At 42.5% G+C, this 26645-nt stretch overlaps 1 long non-coding RNA gene across 4 annotated transcripts in view; it reads left to right on the top strand.

The window, feature by feature from the left end:
* LOC112839401 (uncharacterized) overlaps positions 1-13000 on the top strand; it is a 52333-nt gene extending 39333 nt beyond the window's left edge. For 3 of the 4 annotated variants that reach the window (XR_012382069.1, XR_012382070.1, XR_012382068.1), the window contains exons 2-3: positions 7738-8772; positions 12194-13000. This is a non-coding gene — a long non-coding RNA (uncharacterized lncRNA). The remainder of the gene's footprint in view (positions 1-7737; positions 8773-12193) is intronic. The other variant, XR_003212189.2, reaches the window with a different exon arrangement.
* Positions 13001-26645: the final 13645 nt, after the last annotated feature.

Genomic DNA, 26645 nt, shown 5'->3' with positions numbered 1-26645 from the left:
TCAGTCCTAGGAGATTTTGACTTTCTCTTTTTCATGTATTTTTGCTTTTATCAGAGCAGGTAATCTGCTACTGGCCAGATACAACCGCATTTGGATACTGTACTGGGGTCCAAGGACGTCCCAAACCACTGCCTGGGAATGCCAATTTCTTGTAATGAATTAGATATCAATGCTAGCAGCTTCCCTGCTAAGTGAAAAAATTACATAATTCCTTCTGCACCACTGCATTAGGAAGATTTTTTTTTCTTTTTCTGAACATACAGTAAATCCCAAGTGTTTTCAGCCATGGTACCTCTCTTTAAACACAATATGAAATCACTACCAAATTTAAATTAAAAAATAAATTCGTGTAGTGCTAAGAGATTCTCCTGCCAAAAACTCTCACACAATTAACACACGAGCAGAATGTGTTGCTAATTTCATGCCACTGGAGTCTTTTCTACTTCAGAATATAGAAACAAAATCGGGTCAGAGCTCCAATAATAACAGGCTTTTGTTAAAATATACAGCCCTGCGGTGCAGGTATGTTGTAGGCATGGGTGAAAAGTGGAATCACAGTGATGCATGAAATAGCTTACCCCTGCAAATACAACTGGAAGAATTTGTCTCCAGCGTCTCTGCCGCAGGAGAGAGAGAGACTGAGAGAGAGAGTACAGAACTGCCCCATCCTGCGGGGGGAGAACATGATGATCAGTGTCTGTCCATCCACGCGCTTCTCCAAGGGAGGCAAGCGCCAGGTAGATGAAACTTGGGGACCCACAGCCCATAAATCCTAGAGTTCTGATTCCCCTCGTGTCTCCCAGACTCCCTCTCTCCAGCCTCACCTCCCATCTCTTCTCCTCCTTCAGCAGGCCTGGTCTTTTCCATAACAAAAACAGCATAATGAAAATATTTTGGCAGCATCCAGGGCCTTTCACATTGTGACCCTGACCTCCAAATCAATTTTCTTTATTCTTAACCCGACCTTGGCATCCATTCTCGCTGGTGTTCAGTATTAGTTACAAAATCCTGAACTCCCGGAGACCTTCCCTCCTCCCCCGGATAGCGAAGGCAGGCCACACTGCTGAAGCAGGCTCTTGACAAAGAAAAATACGAAGGAGATCAACAAGCACTATGAGTTCTATAGGCGTCTCATTTGCACCAAATGCCATTAGCCCCATTATTTACTCAGACAACAGTGGAGGCAGCCGCGCTCCCCTGCTTGTGTAGGGCGCTCTGGATGACACCATGCATCACCAGCCGCACGGCGCTTCGCTTAAATAGTGATATGTAAGGTAGAGCCTGTTACATTTAATCCATCACCCATGGGTTCGCCTAGTGCAGAGACTGGAAAAATTGTGCACATTTCTCCATTGCTGCCTGCATTAATCCCAGGAAGGGAGTGAACTGAAAAGAGAAAGTGCCAATTTCAGCACACACGTTAAAAAGAGAAGCAAAGAATAAAAGGAAAAGAAAGCATCTCCCTGCCTAAGATGGGGGAGGGAGGTTTTTAAAGGAGAAGACGGCTTTTCAGAACTCTGCGCATTTACTATGAGAATAAGTACCCACAGAGACAAGAGTTCGGGGGTCATCATACATTTAGGAGGAGAAGTTAGCTGGCAGGGGCTTTTTTTCTGCAAATTAGTTTTCTCTCAAGGGTAACAGTGGGGGAGGAGCAGAGGAAAATGAATTGGAGCTGTTGAATAATCGCGTATTGTTTGGCTGGTTGTGGGACCTCTGAACTGATGCTCTGAGAAGCCTTTCTAGGCCTTCCTTTTCTATGGGCCAGGATGGGAAGCCTCTCACAGCTGTTGATGAGTGTCCATCCTATAGGGGCAGCGATGGGGACAGCAGTGTGGCCCCACAAACAATGGTCCACAGAGCAGCAGCTCCACTCGGCAAGAAAGGCACGGTCTGTTGGTCATTACTGCCAAACGCAGGACTGGACAGGTGGCCGAGCAGGACAGCGAGAAGAGGCAGGGTCCGGAGTGTGTGTTGGTCACAAAGAACTGAGGCGAGGGGCAAGGTGGAAGAACGCAACAATACCGCAGGGAATGACAGACCAGCTTTCCTCGGGAGAGGAATGTTTGTAAAATGAAAACGGGCGAGTGCATCTGGAAGTGTTTGTCTCCTCGTGTTCAGGTCCAGGGTCTGATTGGAACGCTCGGCGTCATGTTGGTCCTGCAGATGTTTTCCTCTTCTCACTCTGGCACCTCAAAACACTGCCTCATCTCAACCGGGGCTTCTTGGTCCCCACCCCCCAAAGTGCTCCCAGTGACAGAGCAGCTGAAAGTCCGAATTCAGAGCCTCTGGTGGGGGAGCCTAAAGCACTCTCCACAAAGGAGGGACTTGGTTGAGGTATTTGTTTACCTTTTAAAAACTGACTTATTGTGCAGTGGCCTAAAAGAGTTAACATTAGAAATACCAACTTAAATTCCTTGCTTTCCTCAATTCTAAGGTATCGTTCGAAGATGAAGCTCAATCTGTATCTCAGAAAAGAAAGAAAGAAAATGACAGAGGACAGCACCAATGTAGTGCACACTTTGACTGTCAGAGGCTTCCATCCACATTTCCGAAGCTTAAAGCGTGAATTAGAAAAATCTCTGTCATAAAATCAAGGAAAGAGTGTACTTAGAATCAAGGAAAATGGAAACATCAGGAAGTAACAACCAGTTTAACCTGTGGCTCCGGACATACTGGGGCATAGACCAGTTTGCAAAGCATTACAGAGGAGACAGCTATTGTAAAGTGACGAAAAATAGATTTACCTGGTTGTAACCACCTTGTAATAAAATGCTGTGTCCTTTCATTCTGGTGTTGTCACAGTGCAGTGTGCCACGAGGCACACAGCAGGTGCTCAATAAATATTTGTTGAATTGGAAGTTGTTGATAGCACTCTGCATTCATGCTCCCTTCTAGGTAGCCTGCAGCAGGTGGGGAGTGTGGGAGGGGACATCTACTCACGCAGTGTGATGGGCTCCCTTCCAGGGAGGGCAAACAGGCTGGAACAGCATGGGGTAGGTGTCCTGGGACTTCTATCAGAGTGTAGGCACTGGGCTCACGCCCCATCTCTGCCACTAACTACCTGCATGATCTTGGGATCTCCCTTCTCTGGCAAAAGGAAGCATCGAGATCCACCCTCTCAAAGATCTAGTTTATAACAATTCTACAGTTCTGTATATTTGGCTTTATTTTAAGAGAATTTTATTTGTCACCAGCCCATGAGGGATGATACTATTCAAGGACTGAAGCAAGGGGCAGGGTGGGAGAGAGAAATCTGCTTTTTGTCCCCACTGCACCTCGCTTGCTTGGAAGGGCAGAAAGGGCCGGCTAGGCTCCCTGCCTAAGAGGCTGCTCACTTCGGTGCCCTTGGCCTTGTTCTGGGAAGAAAAAACTCAGAACTGAAGACATACTGTAAAGTATGGTGAAAAACACTGCCCTTGTCTTATCATGAATTCGCCGTAGATGAGGTAATTCACAAAGCACGTGCTGTAATTCAGCTTACCTCCCCTCCTCCGCCTGCCCAGGTGTCATTTTCTAGCGCATAACTCACTTAGCACAGGTAACCAAACTCTGGTCAAAGGGAGCAGAATCATCTTAAGTCAGTGTTATATATTATTGACTCCACCTTCTGTTGCTGTTGAAACAGAACTATTTGTTAAAATGACTCAAGATTTTAGGGTCAAATAGACAAAAGTCTATTTGTTAAAATGACTCAAGATTTTAGGGTCAAATCAGCAGGAACGGGAAATGAAAAGAAATAAATGATGATTCCAAGTTTGAAACATCAGGCAGAAATACACCCTTTTGTGCAGTAAGAAGCAAAGCTGGTGAGTCTTGAAGTGAAAATGCAGTGTTTCCCACTTGAAGAAAACCCAAACTTATAAAACTAGATAAATTAGAGAGTAATGTTTTTAATTATAAAAGGACTTTGCTTTCTACAGTGATTCATCCTATGGCTCCAGCCTCCTAGAAGATTTTAAAGTACAATTTAATCTCCCCCACAAAAATTCATATGCCACTTTTAAAAACAGATCTATGACATTTGACTTGATTTCAATTTAAATAGAACACAGAACACCAGATCCTTGACTTAAGATCTCTTTCCTGAAATACGGAAGCCTTGCAATTCAATCATATTTACTCACTCATGTATTCATTTAAAAAAAAAAATACCGATCAAGCCCTGATGTGTGGCAGGCATAGTGTTAGGCCTGAGGATATATCCCGATCTCCTGACGACTTTTTCTTACCCGTGGTTTCTGTCCTCGCTGTGTCCCCAGGTGCTGGGTGAAAGTGCGGGTCTGATCCTCTGGAGAAGGGGGTAATTCTGCTAGGATGACAAATAATGCCCTTCTAGAAGAGTATCGAAGTCAAAGTTACCGTAAACAGTCAAAATAAACTTTAAGTCTGAGGTTGAGGAACTTTTCCTGCTGGAGAATGGCTGAAAGCTGTGGTTTCTGAGACTCACTCGGCCCTTGGACCAGCAGTGCTGGCATCATCTGTGACTTTGCTGGGAATGCTGACTCCTGGGCCCTACCCCTGAGACTCCCAAGTCACAGTCTCTGGCAACAGCGTTCAAGAAATTGTTTTAACAAAACTCCAGGTGCTTTTTATGCACATTAAAGTGTGAGAACCACTGCCCTGAAGTTAATCAGGCTTCATCTGGGCAAAGCCCCTTAAGAACCTTCTTTGGAATCCTATCAGCGATTGAGTCTTTTCTCATGGCCATGATGTCTCTAGTTCAAAATCACACAAGTGTCTGCCAACGAAGTCATTTCTGCAAAGTTCCAAGTCAGGGAGAAAAATAGCAAATTCTCCATGATAATCAAAAGGGAAAATATTTGGACAGGTAATTTTAGGAACCAGCTATGGATCGCTATGTACAATAATGAAGTTGAGCAATTAGGTTTGGAAAGCCAAGCACAGAAAATAATTAACCCACAAAGTAATCATCTTGTAAGTCCCAAAGCTAATGATTAAAATAAACCTGAAACAAATGATTGTTTAACTTTTAAGCTGTGCTTGTTTTAGCCACAGTGTACTTCAGGTGCGAGCTCCCGGGAATTCTTCCTGCCTGGCGAGATTGGCTTTAGGACAAGGGCATCTGTCCATTCTTCTGCCTCTGCTTCCCCGGGGAAGGTCACTTGGGTATCACAAAATACCACTCCGGTGTGGGTCAAGGAGGTGGTGTGGGCTGCTCAGCCCCGCTCGGCCCCAGGGTGCCTCCCACCCCAGAACTGTGTCCGCTGCCGCGGTGGGCTTCAGCCATATTGAATCCTACATAACCTTGGAGGCTGAGACGCCCGCTTCGTTTTTATGCAGCTTGCTTTGCACTTTCATTGGCAGTTTATTATTGCAAAGCCTGGCGCTCCCCTCCCCCACTCTCCTCTCCACCCCAAGAAGTGAATTAATAACTAGAAAACAAGACCGAAATGAGATCTAGAAGGGCCTGAGTTTCTGAATGTCACTGTGAGCAAACAGCAGTGGAGAGAAAAGGTTCCTCTCCATCTTTCTGTGCAGCGCTGTCTGTGCATTGACTTGTTTCCTGACACATGAGCCATGGCTTGAAAGGAATTCAGGCCCCAGCAAATTTTGCATCGCGCTTCAATGTGGCCTCTGGGATTGAATAAGGGCAAATCTATTATACTGTTGCCATGGAGACCCTGGCACAACTGCTGATAAAGAGTGTCTGATGTTTGGTAGGCCTCGTAGCATGGTACATACCATTTAAAGGACAGTGTGTGTGTGTGTGTGTGTGTGTGTGTGTGAGTGTGTGAGTGTGTGTGTGTGTGTGCGTGCGCGCGCGTGTGAGTGCGCGCACACGTGCACTGACTGGGGGAGGTGGAGTGCAGAGCTGGGTGTAGTGGAGAAGGAAGGAGGAGAGGCTGATTTGGCATATCGTGAAGGAATGTTCTGTGTTTTTACAAAGAATTTGTAAATACTTTCTTGTCTCTGAAAAATGAATTCTGCCTTCTAAGAATCTACATGTTAAACAGATGGGGGCAGCAGAAGATCCATAGACTCTCCCCTTGGTCTAGCAAAATTAGTCTTTAATTTATCTGAAAGAGAATTAAGCTAATACAATAAAAGTGAAAATGCACTCTTTTGCGTCCTTTGATGAATGCTACCTCCATTCAGCTGTCTGTCTGAGGATCAATAGTAGGTCTGTGAGGATCGCCAGCGCTTGCTAAGCAGGCTAGCAAGATGATGGATTTTAATCATTAAAATGATTTTATAAGCACGAAACAAAGAAGGCCGATCGTACTCTCACATGCATAATCTCAGTTTTGCTGTTATCGATTTTGCCAGTCCTAAATTCCCTTCCTGTCTTGAAGGCAAATCTCACCCTCCCCAAATTCCATCCCACGCAACCATTTCTGGCTCCAAGTGATCAATATAGGCAACTTGCCTTTTTTTTTTTTTTTATTGGTGTCCCATTCCCCTACGAGCCCCAGACCCAGAGAAGGAGGGCACCTCGAGCCCCAGCTGAGCCTCCTGGTCGGTGAGGCTTGAGGCAGGACGGCTCGGGTGATATCACCTACAGTAAGCAAGCTCGAGAGCGCGCAGTACTAACAATGGGAGGCCGGGCAATCTGCGACAGTTGATAGGATTATTATTATTACAGAGCGCAAAAAGCTTCTGCTTTCTTTTCTGCTGCTTTGCAGACCTCATAAGGCCTCTCTGTGATTTCTGCATAGTTAATTTGTCAGTTTATAAATTACCACATTATGTTAACGCTGAATGCTTCAAAACACAAATATATGCACAGAGGGCTTGAATATTTGAAGTGTTTGAGTACTATGGGGAAATAATTTTGTTGTCAAGCTGTGGCAGATATAGAGCTGCTAGGGGATACATGGCCATTTCATCAGGACTGTGTCGATGATGGCCTGTGAACATCCAAGGGGGAAAATCATCTTTTATCACTATTGTGTACCGTGCTGGTCCAGATGGAGGATAAAACATGCATGAGTTGCCCGCAGCTCTGAAAATAATTATACTCATTTGCCAGAAATGTAGAAAGTGCATCCAACCAAGTTACCACCCATCATAGTGACACTCCGTTTGCATACTGATGAAGTTTAAAGCCAGAGACAATGGGGTTGGTATCAATAGCAAAGGGGGGGGGGCTGGGCACCACCAGTGCTGTAGGATTAATAGCGCCATCATTTTATATTATGCAGCATTTCACTTATACTGCATATCAAAAGACTACTGCCTCTGAGGTTCACCTCACTGTTTATAAGATTACAGTTTGCTTTAAGACTCCAAACAGTAGCATGGATTCTTTTCAGCTTCCACAAATGAATGAAAAATTATCTGTTCGATAAAGCGCCTAGAATGTAATTATGGGTGAATATGTTTGGATGCCATTATAAGTGCCTGCATGTGTGTGTATGTGTTTGTGAGTGTGGGCGGGTGTGTACATCCCCACACGCATACGCGTGATCTTGGAAGACCGTGATGGAATACGAGAAGATAATATGCGCATGCTAACTCCTGGTACTACTGCAGAGTAACTGATGAATGGGTTTTTAAAATGTAGAAAGAGAATGAATACAAGTAGGACCCAAGAGAATAATTCTTTATATTGCAATCAGCTCAGCTTATATGTACTTGCTTTAATCGTAGAAATCAGTAATAAAAAACATAGACTTGGTTATTTAATCCTTTTGAGTAAAAGAGGATGTCTTATAATGACCCCCTAAAATATTACAAAATATTAAATTATTTCGATATGCCTCTCATTTTTAGACAACCATAAAATAATCAGCGCAGCCAATATCAGAAGATTAACAGAGTTCTTTGCATCTTGGAGGCCTGCAAACATACATGCATGAACTACGAAGAGACACTTTTCTCATGGAACCCGGAATTCTCATAGGTGTTCTACAGTTTGAAAATAGCCCAATCATGATGTTGTCACAAGGCTTATTTTTAAGTAATGATTTTAATTAAACCCTCTAAAAAGGAAGCGATTCTGTACCTCTCTTATACGATGTGTACAATGATGATTACACAAGTGCAGTTTCCCATTTTCCTCTGGTGTCATGGGGGCAAGGATAACGATTTCCATCTCATCACAGGACGGAGAGGCTATACTTCACTCTGCACAAGACTCCAGTGAAATCAGAGGGAGGATTTTGCACAATAAAATTACAATAAAATAACTGAAGTAAAAGCAGTTTCCACAGAAGGGGTTCAAAGACAAGAGCATCGTGCAGGATACCACAGAAGATTTTTACATGGCAACAAATTGAGATTTTTTTTCCAGCTCACTGGGGCAGACTGGACGAGTATATTTTTGCAGGTTTCCCCATTCTCGTTCCCTCAGAATGGCCTCTGAAACATGGAGGGGACAGGGCATCCTCACAACCCAACGATGAGTGGTTGAGAGAGAATGAGTTATGTAAGCCAGGACCTGGAAGGACTTTCACATGAGTAGGTGGCAGGATGGACTCTTGGCAAACTGAGCACAGAAAGAAGCAGATTTACGGAGTGCAGCTTCTCCCTTCCCTCTTCTTAAATAGCATATTAGTTCTAATGAGAATGCCACTGGGATGATACCATTGGGGATACCAATGGATCCAAAACTTCTGAGAATAACAGGTGATGCATTAATTTCAAGTTCACTGAGAAGTTAGTTCAATCTTCTGGTTTTTCAGAACTGTTGTTATTGATCAGTTTTTACATGCCTGAAATTCTTGTCATGGTCTCAGGTCTCAAAGGAAGACCAGTGAACAAAGGGACAGACGAACACAGGCACAGATTTGAGACTTTGTCAAGAAGGTAAGCCTGGTAGGAGTATAAAGCCTTAGAAAATGCTTTACCATGTGGCAGATGTGAGTGTGTGTGTGTGTGTGTGTGTCCATACACACACCTTATTTTAAAGATCTATATATTTATCTTTAATTCTTATAAAATTCAAATTATTGATAGAGTGATTTGAACACAAGTCTATCTGGCTTCTAAGGCAACACTAATAATTGCATCAAATCCCTGTGTACCAGGCCTTCGAGAGTGTATCAGAAATGCATAAAGAGCTAAGCACCATAACATGGGGCAGGTAAGGCCTCTCTGCTAATGAAGGAATGAAGTGAAAAAGGAAACAATATCTACCAATAAGTGATCTTGACAATAATAGCAATTGAATATTTGAATGCTGAGAGACTTCTCATTGAAGAAGTTATCAGTGTCCTTTGGTGACAACACAATTTGGGGGATAAATAAATCTGGAAGTGATCTCCCCTACATACTACAGGTCAAGATGTGAAGCTCCAAACCACCTTGTTTAATGCCAACAGTGCCTTCTGTTTCTTGACCCTACTGACAGTCTCTACTGTGTCAGAAAAGGCATTAAAAACAAAGGAGGGGCTCTTCCCCTGCCTCCTCCCCTTTTATTTCTGAACAGTTCAATCCTAAACTCATTGGTGATACAAAGCAAAGTTGGCATCTACTCCAAAAGAAGGAGGGAAGCCACAGTAGCCCAGAGTTGGTGGCAGGGCCTGAGTGGACCAAGGCTGAAGAAGAGTAGCTTGACATAGGATATCAGAATGTGAGCAAGGTAACAAGTGTGTCCATGCAGGGAATTGGCCCAGTGGGGGGTGTCAGAGCCCACTTAGGGGTGGAAGTTGTCTGTGGCAGAAAGGTGACTAAGCATGAGGTGACAGAGTCCACATGGGGCGAGGAAGGTAGTGGAAATAATACTGGTTGGTTACATACAGGAGTGTTGGCCAGATAAGTAAATATAGTAAGGATAATGAGAGCCAACTTATTCACGGTTGGAGAAGGGAGTTACAAATACGGAAAGACAGAAAACTAGAACAAACTTTGTGGTCTTGGTTTGGAATTGGAGATACCAGTGTGACTCATGGTTTTCAATATATGCAAAGAGATATAGAAATATATATATGTATATAATATACACTCCTCAGCTGTCTCCTGTGAGGACCTGGGAACAGCAGGAATCCAATAGTGATGAGTACACCTAGTGCTCAGATCGTGGTTTCTAATACCATTCTTCACTGAAAGGAGACAGGATTCCTTGGAGAAATGGTTAATTCCAGGGTTGGGGTTGAGCAAATGCAAGATGAGCCTGGATTGTCTCCCTTTGCAGGAAGGGCAACTGAAACACAAAGAGGTTATAACAGGAACTTGCCCAAGTCACACATCTATTAAAATTGCTACTGAATTATATATGGACGAGGCAATTTTATTTTATTTTATTTTATTTTATTTTATTTATTTTTTTAAGATTTTATTCATTTATCTGAGAGAGAGAGAGAGAGAGAGAGACAGACAGACCACGAGCAGGGAGGAGGAGCATAGGGAGAGGGAGAAGCAGGCTCCCCGCCGAGCAGGGAGCCCAATGTGGGGCTCGATCCCAGGACCACGGGATCATGACCTGAGCTGAAGGCAGACATTTAACTGACAGAGTCACCCAGGTGCCCCTGGATGAGACAATTTTAAAAAAAGAGGAAAAATGATTAATATCTAGGATGCTTCTGCACTCATATTATTCGACAAATGTCTTTATGTTGTAACTCCTCTTTAAAGAAACACAAAGTGGAGATCAGAGATGATGGATTCTGACTTATACAAGAAAAACACTGTGGAACTCTAATCAGGAGAACAAGTTGCAAAGAAAAACTATCAAATAAAATGTTTTAGGTATTTACATAACAGTTTTTAGGGCTTTCCCATTTTGATGGACTTTAGTAACTAACCAAACAACTCCCAGCCCTAATCCCCTAGAATCAAGAGGGCTTCCATTGTCCCTTGGTGAAGTCTGTTGCTACATATGACAAAGTCAGTGAGCACACAAGGCAATTCTGGCAGGCCATTGATGATGTGGATGGGAAGCTGAGGGTTTTTTGAGTCTTGCCACTCCATAGCTGTAAGACCTTGTCAAATTCCTTAACCACTCTGTGTTTGGGTTTGTCTGTCTGTAAAGAGAGTTGGACCAGAGAGAGATCCCGGTGAGTTGTCACATGTTTCTGTTTTTCTCACACTGAGGGGGCTGGATAAGCCTGAAGAAATTCATCTAGTGGTTAGTTTTAAGCTAATATGTTCTGTCACATTGATGGGCTGTGTCCCAGCCAAGATGGCTGATTAGCTAATCAGGATCCTCCAGCTCTTGAGTGGACCTCAGGTCTGGATGGTTGTCAAATGGCCATATGTAAATGATGAATGAAGTGTCACACTGAGGATTGCAGCTCCGACCCACCAGCCTAGGTTGTTAAAGATAAGGCCATGTGGGTCACATTTCCCACCGCCCACACTTCTTAGATTCAAATCCCGTCCCTTCCTTTCTCTCATTCTCTCCTCTCCTCCCCCAGTTTGGAAAATATATGAATGCTTTTATCACATTCAGATTACTGGGAATACTATGAACACTATTGTATCTCATAGTCTGTTGATCCAACAGAGAATATTTTTAGCATAAACTTTTAAAAGTTTTGAAACAATTACAGACTTACAGAAAAGTTGCAAGCGGAGTATATAGACCTTTTTTCTTGAGCCGTTTGAAATACACGATACAGTGTTTGTGGATGATCAGGCTGGCAATGTTATTTTCTAAACCATATGATTGTTGTAAAGATTAAGTGAGTTAATACATGTAGGCAAAGTAATGCTTCATCCTTTGACCCAGTATGGAGAGGTAGAAAACTAGAAAGAACTTGTGGGGGTTGGTTTGGATTTGGAGATGTCAGTGTGGCTGGTGGTTTTCCATATATTAGATATAGAAATATGCATGTAACACATATTCCCTAGTTCTGTGCACTATAGGAATCCAGAAGTGATGAGCATGCTACCTAGTGCCCAGATCTTGGTTTCCAATCCCATGCTCCACTGAAAGGACTCTAGGACTCCTTGGAGAAATGGCTGATTCCAGGGTTGGGCCAGGGAAAGTAAAAGAGGATCCCAAACATCTTGTGCTTCAGAAGCAAGGAGGTACTTAAAGAATGATGGAAGTATATCAAGCCAGTTTGAGGTAGATGCTACTGGCAGAATTGTGGCATTAAAGTAGTTATATCAATAGATTATAACCCATGAATAAAACTATGAGTCCTTATGGAGATAAAGAATGAATGGATTGAGTGTCGGATGAATGACAGGGTGTTTACCTAGTTTCAAAATACCTCCTTACAAAATACTTATGAACTACAAAGGAAAAAAAGAGCAGCTTCACAGTGTAAAAATCTTTCAGGTTCCACCTCAGTCAAGTGATTCAAGTGAATGACATCAGTAGTGGGACAAATAAAAACTGCATTATCGGATCAAATGCATTAAAAGGAACACAGCATCACTTCATCACTTGGATACTCCTGAATAAAAGAATGAAGAAACATTGCATAAATGCATAATGAGGAACATTCTACAAAACAACTGGCCTGTAATCTTCAATATTGTGACCGTCATGAAAGCCAAGTAAAGGTCATGGACTTATTCCAGATTAAAGATGACTGAAAAGACATGGCAGTTAATTGCAATGTATGGTTTATAACTGGATTCTTCTACTATAAAGGACGTTATTGGAATAACTGTCAAAATTTGAATGGGGTTGGTAATGTACCATGTGAATTTTCTGATTTTGATGGTTATATTGCCGTTATATGGGAGAATGTCCTTGTTTGTAGGAAATACATGTCTTAATTCCTGAACTTGGGAGTATGTTACCTAACAAGATTTTGCAGATGTAATTAAGTTAGTATTTTGAGATGGGAGATCATAAGGAATCTTTCAGGAGGATCCTTATCAGGGAAAGAAGAGAGCAGGAGAGTCAGAATCAGAGAGGGAGATGGGCTGATTGAAGCAGAGGTTGGAGTGATATGACTTCCGGAAGGGGGATATAAGCCAAAGAGTGTGGGCATCCTCCAGAAGCTGGACAAAGCAAGGAACGGATTCTCCCCTAGGGCCTCCAGAAGGAATGCGGCCCTGCTGACACCTGGATTTTAGTCCATTAAGACCATTTTGGAGTTATCCAACAGTAAGAGAATAAATCTGTTTTAAGCCACTAATTTGTAATCATTTGTTACAGCAGCAATAGGGAATGAACACAATATGTATGAAGTGCTTAGAACAGGACCTGCCACATCATCGGCACAATCGTTTGTTTCATTTGTTGTTGTCATTCCGTCTTTTCAAAGCATTTGATTTAGTTTTCATAGGATTAAGAACTCTGTTTTTTTTGTGCTTAGGTTCGTTGGTTTATATAATATTTGATAACATCACACTTCTGCAACACAGGTGGTATAAAGAGCTTACCAAATAAGGAGAATGAACTCCTTGTAAGTCTGCTGCCTGGTCTCCGTTTGCCCCTCCAGTCATGCCCTGCTCTGGTCTCTGGAGGCTGACCACATAGACTGTATTGTGGACCTTCTTGCCTTTGGATCCCATTGGCATCTACAGAGACAGTGGGCAGAAGATTGAGGGGAGAGAGGAGAGCCAAGTCAGGGTGTTTGTCTCCCCAGCTCCTGCCCTGCTGGCCCGTTGGTCAGCAGTGGCTGCCTTCCGCTTCCAAAGGCCATAGCTCCTGTTGGGTGGCCCCCTCTGTGACTGTCTTGGTCTCTGAGAGTTTCTCCTTGCTCTTGCTCCTTCAGGTTTAGGGGTGGTAACAGCTTCCAGCTGTTGCCAGTCTCTGGTACTTCATCTTCCTTTTTTGACAGTGCCCTGCAAATTCACTGAACTCTCCTCAATGACCCGCTTCATGTGTACCATACTGTACATACTGTGTGGGTCATGACTGACACAGTACACACCCATACATTTCCATAGCAGAGAGCACAAATGCCCAGCAATGTTAGGTCCTTGAGTGGTTAGGTAGCCAAAAGTAGTCAGCACACCATGGGCACACAGAAAGAAGGGAAAGCATTGGTCTAGCTAGTAGCCCTTGTCAACAGCCTCCAGCCAAGGACCATCAGGAACACACCTGTAGTAGAGCAAGTTGGTTTTAGTACTTGTTGCAGTGAAGGAGAAGGCACAGTATGGGGCCTATGGTGGCATCTCAGCAAGGAGACGTTAGAAGGGACTGACAGGATGTATGATTGTATTGGGTGATTTTGGGGAGGGTTTAAGGAAGCAGGGCTTTGCTCTGGCTTGGAGACTGTGACAAAGCAGGGGTAATTCTATGACTGTGTATCTCAGTAAATTTTATCTATAAGGAGGCCAGAATATACCGAGGATAAACCTATAACTGTTAAGTAGCATCAGTCGCTCATATTAGCTGGGAGTAGTGGGGGTGGGGCCTCCTTGGTATTTTGTGGTTTGAACATTGTTCTTGGTTTTGTCTGTGTTCAGATGTGATTGCAGAATGATCTGGTTTTTGTCTTATCCATCTTGGTCACAGAGTGGCCTTGCCTCATGCTGATTTACTGTGAAATTGTTTTTGTTCATCAGGAGAACACTAGGGCCTAGCGATCCGTGCCAGGACAGCTTCTAGCAACATCTGTATGGGAGTCAGGAAATACTTTTCTCTTTCTCATCTTGTTTCATGAAGACTGAAGTATGATCTGCATTGAAGCACCCATGCAGCTTATTAAAATGTAGATCCCAGGGCCCTGCCCCCAGATCTATTGAATTAATATCTAGGGGTAGGGCTTGGAAGTCTGTATTTTTAATCAGCATGCTGCATCATTCTGATGCACACCAGAATCTAAAGCCCACTGGTCTAAAAGAGAGATATCACAAACCCAGGTTTACAAACCTAGATTTATGGCAACAATACTTCAGCGTGAGGCACCCAGAACCAAACAAACTCCATGTTTAAATTTTCATTAGCATCAAGTTCCTGCATCTTGGAATTACAGGATTTTTAACTCAGTGGAACCAGCCTTTGAATTTACAAGGTTATCTGTTCTTATACCTTGTGTGCCAGTTTTAGAAAAACCTCACCTAAGGAGGTCAACCTGTAAAGTGACAGAAGAGAAGGGGCTGGTCATCTATTACCATAAATCAATAAAAGGTAGACACCAGTAGAAAGGCTGCTGCCACACAGAGGAAAAAAAAAAAATCCAACAACACAGGAATTGCTTCCAAAGTCAGTGAGAACATTTACAAGGGTAAACCAAAATTCCAGAGGCAGAGCTTTTCAAGATGCATGACTGAAATCCCATTTAACAAGGTAAACTACAGATCAGAAATGAGATGCCTTAACTGTAATATAGCCAGTCAGATTACTGCAGATAGAAACACAAAAACCTTCTTCAAAGGAAAATTCTTAAGAAAGAATACAAAGAAAGCAGAAATGAAGAAGTTAATTTATTCTAAAACCACAACTAGGAAAATATTTGGCCTTTTCAAGTGTCAGAGAAGAAGTATCAATGTCTAACTAAGACAGAGGCTAATAATGAACTTGATGTTGAACCTGATCTTGAGGCATTAGTGAGATTTCCCTCTTAGGATGACAGGAACAAGGAGACTGGAGGCTCAGACATGGCGACCAAGTCTAGTTCAGAAGATTTTTTTTCCCATTGAATTTTCCTGCTCTCCAGATGTGGAAGAACCGAGCTCACAGCAATCAAATAACCCCACCAAAGTTTTCCTAACAGGAAGTTATGAAATGAGTCTTCTTAGCCTGAATAATGTGTTTTGCCTTAAAGTCTATTTTGTCTGCAATCTCCACAGGCAGAGAATCTGTATCTATAGCTCATTACCATTATCCTGATGATAATGTTACGTCTCATCAATTACTTGGGAGCAAGGTCAAATTTAGCAGCCAAATCTCCCCTTTGGTGAGGCCATCGAGAATATAGCTATCACCTCCCTTCCCAAGATGTACATCCCCTGCAAAAAGCTGCTATACCCACATCTCTCTCCTCTCCCTCTCCTCCCTCTCTCCACCCCCTCATCCTGTCACAATATTACCAGTTAAAAAAATCCTGCCTGATTTAAGCCCTGATTCCTTTATTCCTTTTCCCTTTCATTTGAGAAAGGACAAGCAAGAATGGGTGAGAAAACCATGGAGACATAAAGAAGGGGAAGAACCTACATGTAGAGAGAAGAGATTGTCTGACTTTGTAAATAGATATTGTAAATGAGAGGTATGTGGTTCTCTTAGAATTTTAGTCCATGGGGAGGACCTTTTTGATTGAGACTATGATTGTATAAGCCGTACCACTGAGATTTATTTTAATTAAAGAAAGGAAAAATTTCCCAGCCAACCAAATAAAACAAAAAGACAGAACAATACATATAAATATATATAAATATATATATAACAGTATATATAAACATATATAATTATATATATAAATTAGATGATAGATAGATAGATAGATAGATAGATAGATAGATAAATTCCTCTCTATTTCCAGAATTTGACTCTGTTATAAAGCTGTCAGCCAGTCCAAAGTTCTCAAAAATTCAGTTTCATAACAAACTCATCTGGAAAAATCTACCCTGATGCATGCATCTTTGACAATTGGGTCAGGTTTTAGATTTCTTTATGAAAGTTCAGCTCAACCCCACGATTCATTTACTCAATTCACTGCCTAGAATTAGTAAGCAAAAATTCAACTTCATAAACACAGCTGTACTTGGTAAACAAACATAAGGAGATTAAAAGGACCTCTTTAATCACTTTTCAGATCATTTATAAATTAACCTTGCTTCTGAATAGTTAGGGTTAAATTGGTCCAAAAACCACTCTCTTAAATATGATTTTTTTCTTCTTGAGGTACTAAGCCCTGTGAAAATGCAAAACTCCCAGGAGTTGTAGCACTTTAACAGACTGCCACCAACTCCTGAATTCCTTTACATATTTGGAATCTGTGCTGTTAACTGCATGTATATAGACTCAGAACCACCTACATTCCTGGTAATTTTTAAAATAATGACACTATCCATAAAAATTTGTTTTGCCTTAAAGATTAATTTGTTTGATAAAATATAGCCACAATGGCTTTTTAAAATAAGAATTTGTTTCCTAAATCTTTTCTCATCCCTTACCTTTTTGTCTTTCTATGCCATTATATTTAGCTGTCTCTTTTATACAATTGAATTTTAATTTCAATCTGAGCATCTCTGCCTTTTAGTGGTTGAGTTCAATCCATTTATATTTATTGTGATTATAGACATTTTATTTTATTTCCACCATGTTATTTTCTGCTTTCAACCGGTCATACTTTTACTTTGCTTGTTTCACATTCTACACCTTTTTCTTTGAAGAGCTCACATTATATTTATTCATATGATATAAATATTGGAGCTTTCCATTTTATCCACCACATTTCTTAATTACTCTTTTCTATTTTATGTCCCTTTATCTTACTATCGCTCACAATGACCCACTTCTGGAATTTGTTTTTCCTGTGTTTGCAACTTTAGCTTCTGTGGTAGAAGTCCTTATTCCTAGAGGGTGACTGCTTCCACCAGGGAACACAGTAGTAGTCCCATTTTACTTTAAACTAGGCTGCCACTGGGACACTTAAGGTTCCTCGTGCCAAGAGACCAGTAGGCAAGGTAAGGACACACCAACCTTGCAAGGGTAATTCACATTGATCAGGAGTAAATACAACTACTGTTATCTAATGGAAAAGAAGAAGAATATGTTTCACATTCAGTGAGCAATTGGGGTATCTCTTAATACTGTGCTGCCAAATTAGGGTGCTTAATGAATAAGTGCAGTAGACACAACCTCAGAAGGACACATTGTGGTTAGAAACTTAGGCCTTCATAGCTTCCACCAGTTAAGTTACTTAAGACCACGAGGGGGTACTAGCAAAGGTTGAGGAGACTTTAGAATGGGTAGTAAAGAAAGGAGACAGTGAAAACTGGTTGTGCTTTTAAAACTAGTTGCAGCAGCAAGGACTGCCAAGTTTCTCCACTAACTTCCCCTGTATGATTCCTTAGGCATTGAAACCAACCAGAATCCTGAGGATGCTCTTCCCAGATGGGACACACTTACCACAAAATGCAAATGTAAATGGATCTGGGCAGCTCAAGAGCGGAGTAGAGTGGGTGCTGATGTGTGCTGCTCGGAATCCCCACCTTCCATCTCCAATTTCAGGAATGAGACATTCATATCTTATTGCTTGGTGCATTGGCTGCTGCTGGCTCACTTCTGGGTCTCTCTGGGGATTGTCTTTGGCCAAAGGGAGCCATCTTTCCCAGGTTTATGATCTCTTCTCAGGGGCAAGTTGCACCCAGTGGCTGGCTGATGTTGGGATATAAAGGCTGCAGTTTTGTTTTCTCAATTTGGGATATTTTTTTAAAAGATTTTATTTATTTATTTGACAGAGAGAGACACAGCGAGAGAGGGAACACAAGCAAGGGGAGTAGGAGAGGGAGAAGCAGGCTTCCCGTGGAGCAGGGAGCCCGATGCGGGGCTCGATCCCAGGACCCCGGGACCACGACCTGAGCCGAAGGCAGACGCTTAATGACTGAGCCACCCAGGCGCCCCAAGGGAGAAGCAGGCTCCCCGCCAAGCAGGGAGTCAGATGCGGGGCTCCATCCCAGGACTCTGGGATCATAACCTGAGCTGCAGGCAGACGCTTAGCCGACTGAGCCACCCAGGTGCCCTTCAATTTGGGATATTCTTGAAGATCATCCCCCAATTCCAAAAATCCTTATGAGATCAGCTGGCTGCTCTGTCGCATCTGTATGACTGTTATTTCCTTCTGCCTGATCCGTTCACATCCTCAAATGTGTTCCTTAGGTTACTCTCCAATAAACCTCCTGTATGCAAATCTCTATCTCAAAATCGTCTTCCCCTACCTAAGACATCTTTTTCAGATAATAGTTCTAAAAACCTTCCTGTGAAAATCCTGTGTGGCCTAAGCTGTATAAGTGTCATTCCATAGAGGTTTCCTGTTCATATCTGCCGGGTACTCTAGAGATATCACTGTCCCAGGACTAATTTTTATGTAAATTTCCAATCTTGACAATTCCCAAACTATGACAGAGTGTACATTCTGACTTTGATACAACATAAGGCAGAGCCCCGAGATTTTATTTTTCTGGGAACAAAGTTTTTCCTTTTCCATAGCCCAGAATAGCAGACTTTATCATTTCTCTGTTAAAGTGGGCCCATCTTTTTTCTAGGCACCTCATTACCAAGGCTACATCCCTTTGAGCATCCCAGCTTCACGAAGGGGTATTAGCTCCCATTCAGAGCCTCCATTGAACCCATAACCTCATATCCTGGCCTGACTGTGTGTTAAAACCCAGCTATTACTGAGTTTGATAACCACCCATGGGGAAGCTTCAGGATCAGATCCTTAGCTTATTGCTCTTAATTTCAGGCACCTTGAGATTTCCATTTATTTTTTGGAAGCTGATATGCATGAATATGGTTTTTAATATATTGCCAGAATCTGAAACTGTTGCAAAGTAGCTAAATGTTTCCTGGAGACAGGTGTTAGTAAGAAATGGAAATCATGAAAGTACTGACCTTGAAACTGACATGGAGGAAATGATACAACTGAGAAGGAAATGAAAAAAGTCAGATTATCTTTTTCATGCCCAGGTCAGGCCCAGATTGCCTAGGCATTAAAATGGTAAAAGCTGATCTAGAATCCTAGTGGGCTTCAAGTACTCCCTAATGGGACTGTGAGTTCCTTGAGGACGGGAACTGTGTCTTGTTTGCTATTGTATTCCTAGCATCTCGTTCAGGCTTGGCACATTCTAGATGTTCAGTAGACACTTGTTGACTAAATGCATGAGTCAGCAATAAAGCAGTGCTGTGCAAAAATGATCAGATATTTTAAAATACATGAGAATAGAGCATAACATTACATCACCACTGGTCTAAGAAGAATGTAAAAAATAACAGGAAAGGAAAATGTGAGCTGAGTTATACTCCTTCTTTCCAGTGTTCCTCCAACAAATATTTATTGAGTGTCTATTACTAAATCTGGACTGCACTAGGCATAGAGAATGTGTTGGTGAGAAAAGAAAGACATGGTCTCTGCCCATGTAGAGATCTGGGGGAGGCAGACTTTAAATGAAAACACTAAAAACAAAAAAGTAAGTTTAAAGACTAGGGTGACCAAATGTTCTGTTAGTCCAGGAAAATCTCTCTTCATGCATGTTGTCTCAGTGTAATTATTAATAGTACCTCCATTCACTATCAGAAGTGTCCTCAGTTTGTATGGCCATCCTGGCTATGACTGAAAGGTATGTGGTATTAGCAAAGTGTACAACAGAGAACCATCTACTCAGAGAGTGGAAGGAAGGCAAGGCTGACCTGAAAAACGGTAGATGGAACACACAGGTATGTGATTGTGTAGGGGAGCTGGGGGGAGAGCCGGCCAGGCAGATAGAATAGTATGTGCAAAGCAGGGTACATCAAGGAATCAACAGAAGGTCTCTCTGGCTTGAGTATCAAGGGCAAGAGGTAGCCTAGAAGGATAGATGACATCAGGCCATGTAGGCTTGTGGAATCTCATGAATTCTGGAATTTTGTTCTTTATCCTTTAATCAAGGACGGAAGTGGGGGAGGTCGGAGATTTAGCATTTGGAAAGATTCCCTTTGGCTGCAGTGTGGAGAATAGATGTGAGAAATTTCAGGAGGCTACTTGGGAGGCTACTGTACTAGTCCAGTTAAGACTTGGTAGTAGCTTGAAATAGAATGGTGGTAGAGATGAAAAGAATTAAATGGGTTTGAGATGAATCCAGAAGGCAAAATGTACAAAACTTGGAGACGAACTGGCTATGGAGAGAGGGGAATAGGGAAGCATCTAGAATAGATTTCTGGCTTATTCACCTATGATTTACTAGGCTAGGGAATGCAGCTAGTATTAAGAATGGCATATCTATCCAACCATGCATCTGCCTCTTCAGGAAGCCAGCATTCATTGACACTGGTGTATGGCAGATGCAGTGGGTAATAACAAAGGTGTTTATTATGAAACCTAACGCGAGGAGTATAAATACACACATATCTGTTTTGCCAGTTGTTATACTTTCAGCTGCAAGTAATAGAAAACTAGAAAATGCCAGTCAAAATCACTTAAACAATGAGAACATTTGTAAGTTCTAAAATGGGGAGCTCCAGGTTCACTGATTCAGGGGCCTTAATGACATCAAGGATGTTAGTTCCTTCTGTCTTCCTACTCTGCTATCATTAGTTGACTTTTCCTTGACTAGGACCCTTTATGGCTGCAGAACTGCTATCCCAGTTCCAAGCACACATGGCCACGACAACGTGAATCTGCTGCAGAATGACGATTTTGCCCCTGCAGCACTTTTTAAAGCTGAGAAACCTTTCCTAGAATCCACCCAATAGCTTCCTCCTCACATCTTAGTACACAGAATGGTCTCCCTGCTTATTCCTAAGCCAGGACTGGCAAGAGAAACAGGATTGCCATGACTTGTCCAGTGAGGCACACAGTCAAGTAGATGAGGATGCCTTGCCAAGCAAATGTGGGGTCTTGTTTACAAAGGGAAAGAGGGAAATGACTATTGAGTAGGCAGCTGAGGGTGCCTGTCCTATCTACAGAGCAAGGCAGTATTATTGTCTTAGGAGTGGTTCGCTGTAGTTCCAGAGATTGAAGCAGAAGAAATCACCTTGGAGATGGGAGGAGAAGAAATGTTTCCAAGGCTGGGGAAGGTTATTAGGTTTATGTCACTCTGAAGGCAGAACCTGAGGTCTGAGATTACAGCACCACTTAAAAGGATACAACATAAATCCATCTTCACCCATTGATCCTCCCGATTTCTGGCATCCTGGTGGCTTTCCTAAATTCCTCCAAAGTCATATAAATACTGTTTCTTATTTTTTTCTAAGCCTCACTGAACTGAAGGAAGAATGGTTGAATAATATTTTGCATAAAATACTAGAAGTATTTGTTACTTAGCTCTGGCTCAGTCCAAGCCTGACCTGTTTCTGTCATTACTGCTGGAGTCGTTCTCCAGTTCTCGCCAGATTTTGAGTTGTCAGGATAATAATTTATCCATCTTGTTGTCAGATTCACAGCTAGTTTGCCTGACTCCAGGGGAATCTAAATGACTATCACTACGCATGGTGTGCAACTCAGATTTTAAATGCATTTAATTCCAAATATCCTCCCCTTGCCACACCCCAGATCCAAAGACTTACTAAGCTACTGTTGCAATACCATATGCCCCTGTTGTGGGAACCTCCGCAGCCCACCAAAGATCAGTTTTCTGTAGTTTCCTTTAAATGCTCACTGACGTGACTGGCCCTATTCACTGAGCACTGTTAAGAAGTCAGTCTCAGGGGTCTCAGGGCCCAGAGCTCTCCTGGGCTTCACACTCGCTCCATCCTCACTGCTCCAGTCAACTCCTCTCAGATCAGGCTAGTTCCTCAGAAGTCTTGATTTCGTGGTAGGGTTTATAACCTTTTTATTTTACCAAGGGCCAATCTTGAAGCTTCTCACTTTAAAAGCCACTCTCTGAATTTGCTTATACAGGCCCTATCAGAAGTTACTTTGCATATTTATTAATTCATCCCATTCTGCTTTCCCCCCTTACAGTGGGTCTCTGTCAAGGTTTTAACTGCAAGCATTAAATTACCCTCCTGACTATCCTTTTCTTCTTCCTCTAAGGAGGGCTTGGAAAGGACCCCAATTGTGGGAAGCCGTTAGGTCTTTCTCAAAAGCATTCTGTGTCAAATAACAAGCATCCAGTTGTAGTTCAACTAAAATACTCATAGTGATTTACATGTTAAGTCAGAGTGGTAATTACTGGTTTTGAAAGCATATCATAATGACTTTTTGCAGTTGTACTTATACTCGATTATTCTTCCTTTTTTCATTCTCTAGTCAGTGTTCTAATTACATCGCCCCAGGAAGATACACAGGGAGAAAATACAGCAAGACGTGTGAGATGGTGAAACACTCTGGTTCCCACGAGCGGCTTGCTAAGGTTTGGTAGGTCATGTGGGCTCACAGGGCAGTAGCACACGGACATTTGGGCCTCCTTCCACTACTTTCCCTTTCCTGCCCTTAAAACTATACCCGTAAGTGCCAATGAATCAGGTAACCAAAATATCTCAAGTATCTACTGGTTGAGGAGGGGCTTTGTAAGAAAGTCAGTTTATTCATACCTCTAGACGCTCTCACATTTGGTACTGAGCACTGCCAGACCAGCAGAGAACTAATTCAACCACGAAATTTTGTATTTCCCCCACTCCAGACCCCACAGAACTGATTTTACTAGATTTGACCGGGGCATTTTATCCCTTCTTTTATCCTTCATTGAAGGATGTTAGAAGACATGGAGTTACGAATCTTGTGGTTCTACTCGCTGCTCGGATATGGTTGAGGACATTGCTTATCATGCAGTGCCTTCTTTAGGGAGACTCACTGGGAAAAGTTCTATTTATTTTTATTATTGGAAGTAGCTGCGCTTTTCCTGAGAGACTTCTTTCTTTCTTTCTTTTTTATTTTTTTTAAAATAAATCTCTTGGTCTCTGTCAATCATGTCACTGATCGTGTTTTCCTTTTTGCTTTGGCTACTAGAAAGCTCAAGATCATGATGTCGTGGCTCATTTCTAACAGGCATCCAGCCAGGTGTGTGTGTGTGTGTGTGTGTGTGTGTGTGTGTGTACTGGGCTCATTCATTCTCTACATTTTTTCCTATGCTCACTTTACACTCTCCTGATAGCGTCGCTTATTTATTTTTTTCACACAACGCGAAATTTATTTCTTGCTCATACAGTTGTCAAATACAGGTATTTGGCAGCTGGCCTTCTGTGAGGGAATGTGGGGCCCATGATGGTTACTGACCTACCATCCTCTAGGGCCTCCCACCCGCTGCATGGAGTGAGCATATGTGTGAAGAGAGAACAAAGGAGCACGCAGGAGGTTTCCTGGTCTAGGCCTGGAAGTTTTGTACCTCACTGCTGCTTATGTTCCAGAATGTGGTCACACGGCCACACTGGATAGTAAGGGAAGCTGAGAAATGTGGTATAACACTATGTCTGGGAAGAAAGGAAAATGACTATGGTGAATGACTCGCTGATATTTGTCATATGGCATGATGAAGTAAGGTAGAAAGGAAACGGTTTGCTTGTGTTCCCTAAGACATTTCTGCTAAGAGCATTAGCATTGTTGGTGTCAGCAGAAAAAGCCATTAATTGTTCAGCAAGGAACCCCAGGGTGACTGGGAAATTTTCTCTTTGTGACACCTTGCCTTTGTGTCCCTTCTTTCCAATTCTTCCTGCTGTGGCCATTGTTAAGCTCATTTCTACCTCGTGCCCAGCTGGAGCCTCTCTGGCGTCTGAGAGAGGACGATCTTCTGAACGTGTCTCGTGGTTTTCTTTCTTCTGCAGGCTGGCTGACATATTTTATTAGTACCTAAGCTGTGTTAGAAAAAAAGAAGTCACCCCAAAGTTCAGTGGCTTAAAATAGCAATAATTATTTATATCTCTTATGGTTTCTGTGGGTCAGAAATTTGGGGAGCAGCTTAGCTGGCTGGTTTTGGCTTGGGGTTTCTCATGAGCTTGCACTGAGATATCTACTGGGGTTCTCAGTCATCTGAAAACTCGATTGGAGCTTGAGGGCCCCATGGTGGCTCACTCACAGGGGGGTTGAGTTGGTGCTGGCTGTTGACAAGACGTCTCACTTCCCCTCCATGTGGGCTCTTCCCAGGGCTGCTTGAGCAACCTCCTGACATGGTGGTTGTCTTCTCCCAGAATGAGCATTTAAGAGATAAGGCATAAGCCACAATGCCCTGTATGAGCTGGCCTCAGAAGTCCTGCACTATCACCTCTGCCTTACTCTGTTGTTTACCCAGAGCAGCCTTGATTCAGTGTGAGAAGAAACCACACAAGAGCGTGGGTATCAGGAGGCAAAAATCACTGGGGGCTGCCTGGGAGACTGGCCACCACACACACTTTGCATTTGGAAGATGGCCCTGCCTCAATCTCAGTTTTTCAGAATTCTTTCCCACTTTCAACACTCAGATCAAAGCCTACGTCAAGCTGTCAGCATATAAATGCCCTTCATTCCAGGAGCTGCTGTCAGCATAGTTCATGGCTGGGGTGGCCCTCAGCAAAGAGAGCTGCTGGACCAGGGCTGAGCACCATCAGAGTTACACTTTAGAAATGTCAAAGCTCAAAGGTAAGTTTTGTTTCTCTAGTAGAATTCACCCCAAAATTTTTCAATTTTTCTATTGTAGACAATTGTCTAGGTGCAGTATTTTCTATCCCACCCTTTAAAAAGTATTACTCTAAAAATTAAATTCATCTCTCTTTTTGGTGTACAGTTACGTGTTTTCATATGTGTGTAGAGTTACGCAGCCAGTACCACCACAATTGGGATACAGAGCAGCTCTATCATCTCAGCAGATTCCCTTGTGCTTTCTCTTGTACTTGCAACCCTTCCCCCACCCACACTGAGGGCGACCACTGTTCTGTTCTCCATTGCTACAGTTTTGTCTCTTTGAGAATACCCTATAAATGGCATCATATGGGAGGTAACCAGTAGGGATTGGTTCTTCTTACTTGACGTGTCTTTGAGATTCATTGAAGTTTGTTCCTTTTTATTACTGGGTAATATTCCTTTGTAAGGATGTATTTTGATGGTTATCCATTCACCTGTTCAAGTGCTTTTGGAATGGGATCATTGGCTCACCTGGGAAATGGACATTTAGCTTTCTCTATAGCTACGAAACTGTTTTCCAGAGTGGCTGTACCATTTCGTATTCCCACCAGCAATATTCCTCACCAGCCCTTGGTATTGTATTTTTTAAAAAACCATTATCAAAGATAAGTAATGGCAATTCATGGCTTTAATTTGTTTCCCTCAAAGGTGAAATGTTGGTTGACGTCTTTGCCCACTTTTTAATTGTGTTGTTTTCCTACTATTAAATTTTGGGAATTGTCAGTGTATTCTGGCTATAAGAATGCATACAGATTCTGAATTATACATGCATAAATTCATGAGATACCAGACATAAAAAAAAAATGGTGCTTCAAATCTTGGCATACTTGCCCAACATGCTCCCTAGTACTTACTTTTCAGATTCCTCAGTGCATTCTGCCCAGGCCTTATTATCAGGAGAGACAGAGTGGAGGGTGCTTATTCCATTTTATTCAGAAAACTGGAACTATTAGTTGTAAATCTTGTTCTTATTCCTTCAGACTTCTGGTTTCTGTACTCCAAGCAAGACTTACATCTTTGCATTGTCCTCTTGAGTCTGCCATGGTGCCTTGAATGAGATTTTGGGAGTCAAGTTTTCATTTGATCAGAGCTCGCAGGGGCAGTTATGCCTGCTACACAATGTGGAGCCTCAGCAGGAATGGCTCGCGTGGCTGGGTATGTTTGGGACAGTTTGGCTGTGGTCCTGTATCTGGGTCCTTAGTACTGGCTGTTGGCTAGATTCCCCTGCTCCATGTGCCTTCTGCCTGGGCTATAGTGTCTGAAATTGCTTCTTCACTCATGGGTCTGGTACCTAAACTAGGATGGCTACAACGGCAAGGGGATGGCTGGCAGCTTGTTCTCCCTATGATTAGTCTGTGCTTCCTCACAGCATGGCAGAATCTCAGAGTAGTCAGACTTCTTATATAGTAACTGGATTCCCCAAAGAAGCTCACCTACTTATTCTTAATATTATTCTACTTTGTGGTACAAGTGCATTTTTGTAAGATACCTTCGATTCATTTTAGAACAAGGTGGGACATAAATATGTAAATCAAGGGAAATATGAACTAGGTATCGAGGCAAGATAAAGATGTGTGAAGTTGTTTCCCTAAA

Source organism: Callorhinus ursinus, unplaced genomic scaffold (assembly GCF_003265705.2).
Source record: "Callorhinus ursinus isolate GAN/ISIS: 27379988/994484 unplaced genomic scaffold, GSC_fseal_2.0 scaffold23, whole genome shotgun sequence".
NCBI lineage: Eukaryota > Metazoa > Chordata > Mammalia > Carnivora > Otariidae > Callorhinus > Callorhinus ursinus.
This window is presented reverse-complemented; position numbering and strand designations above follow the sequence as displayed.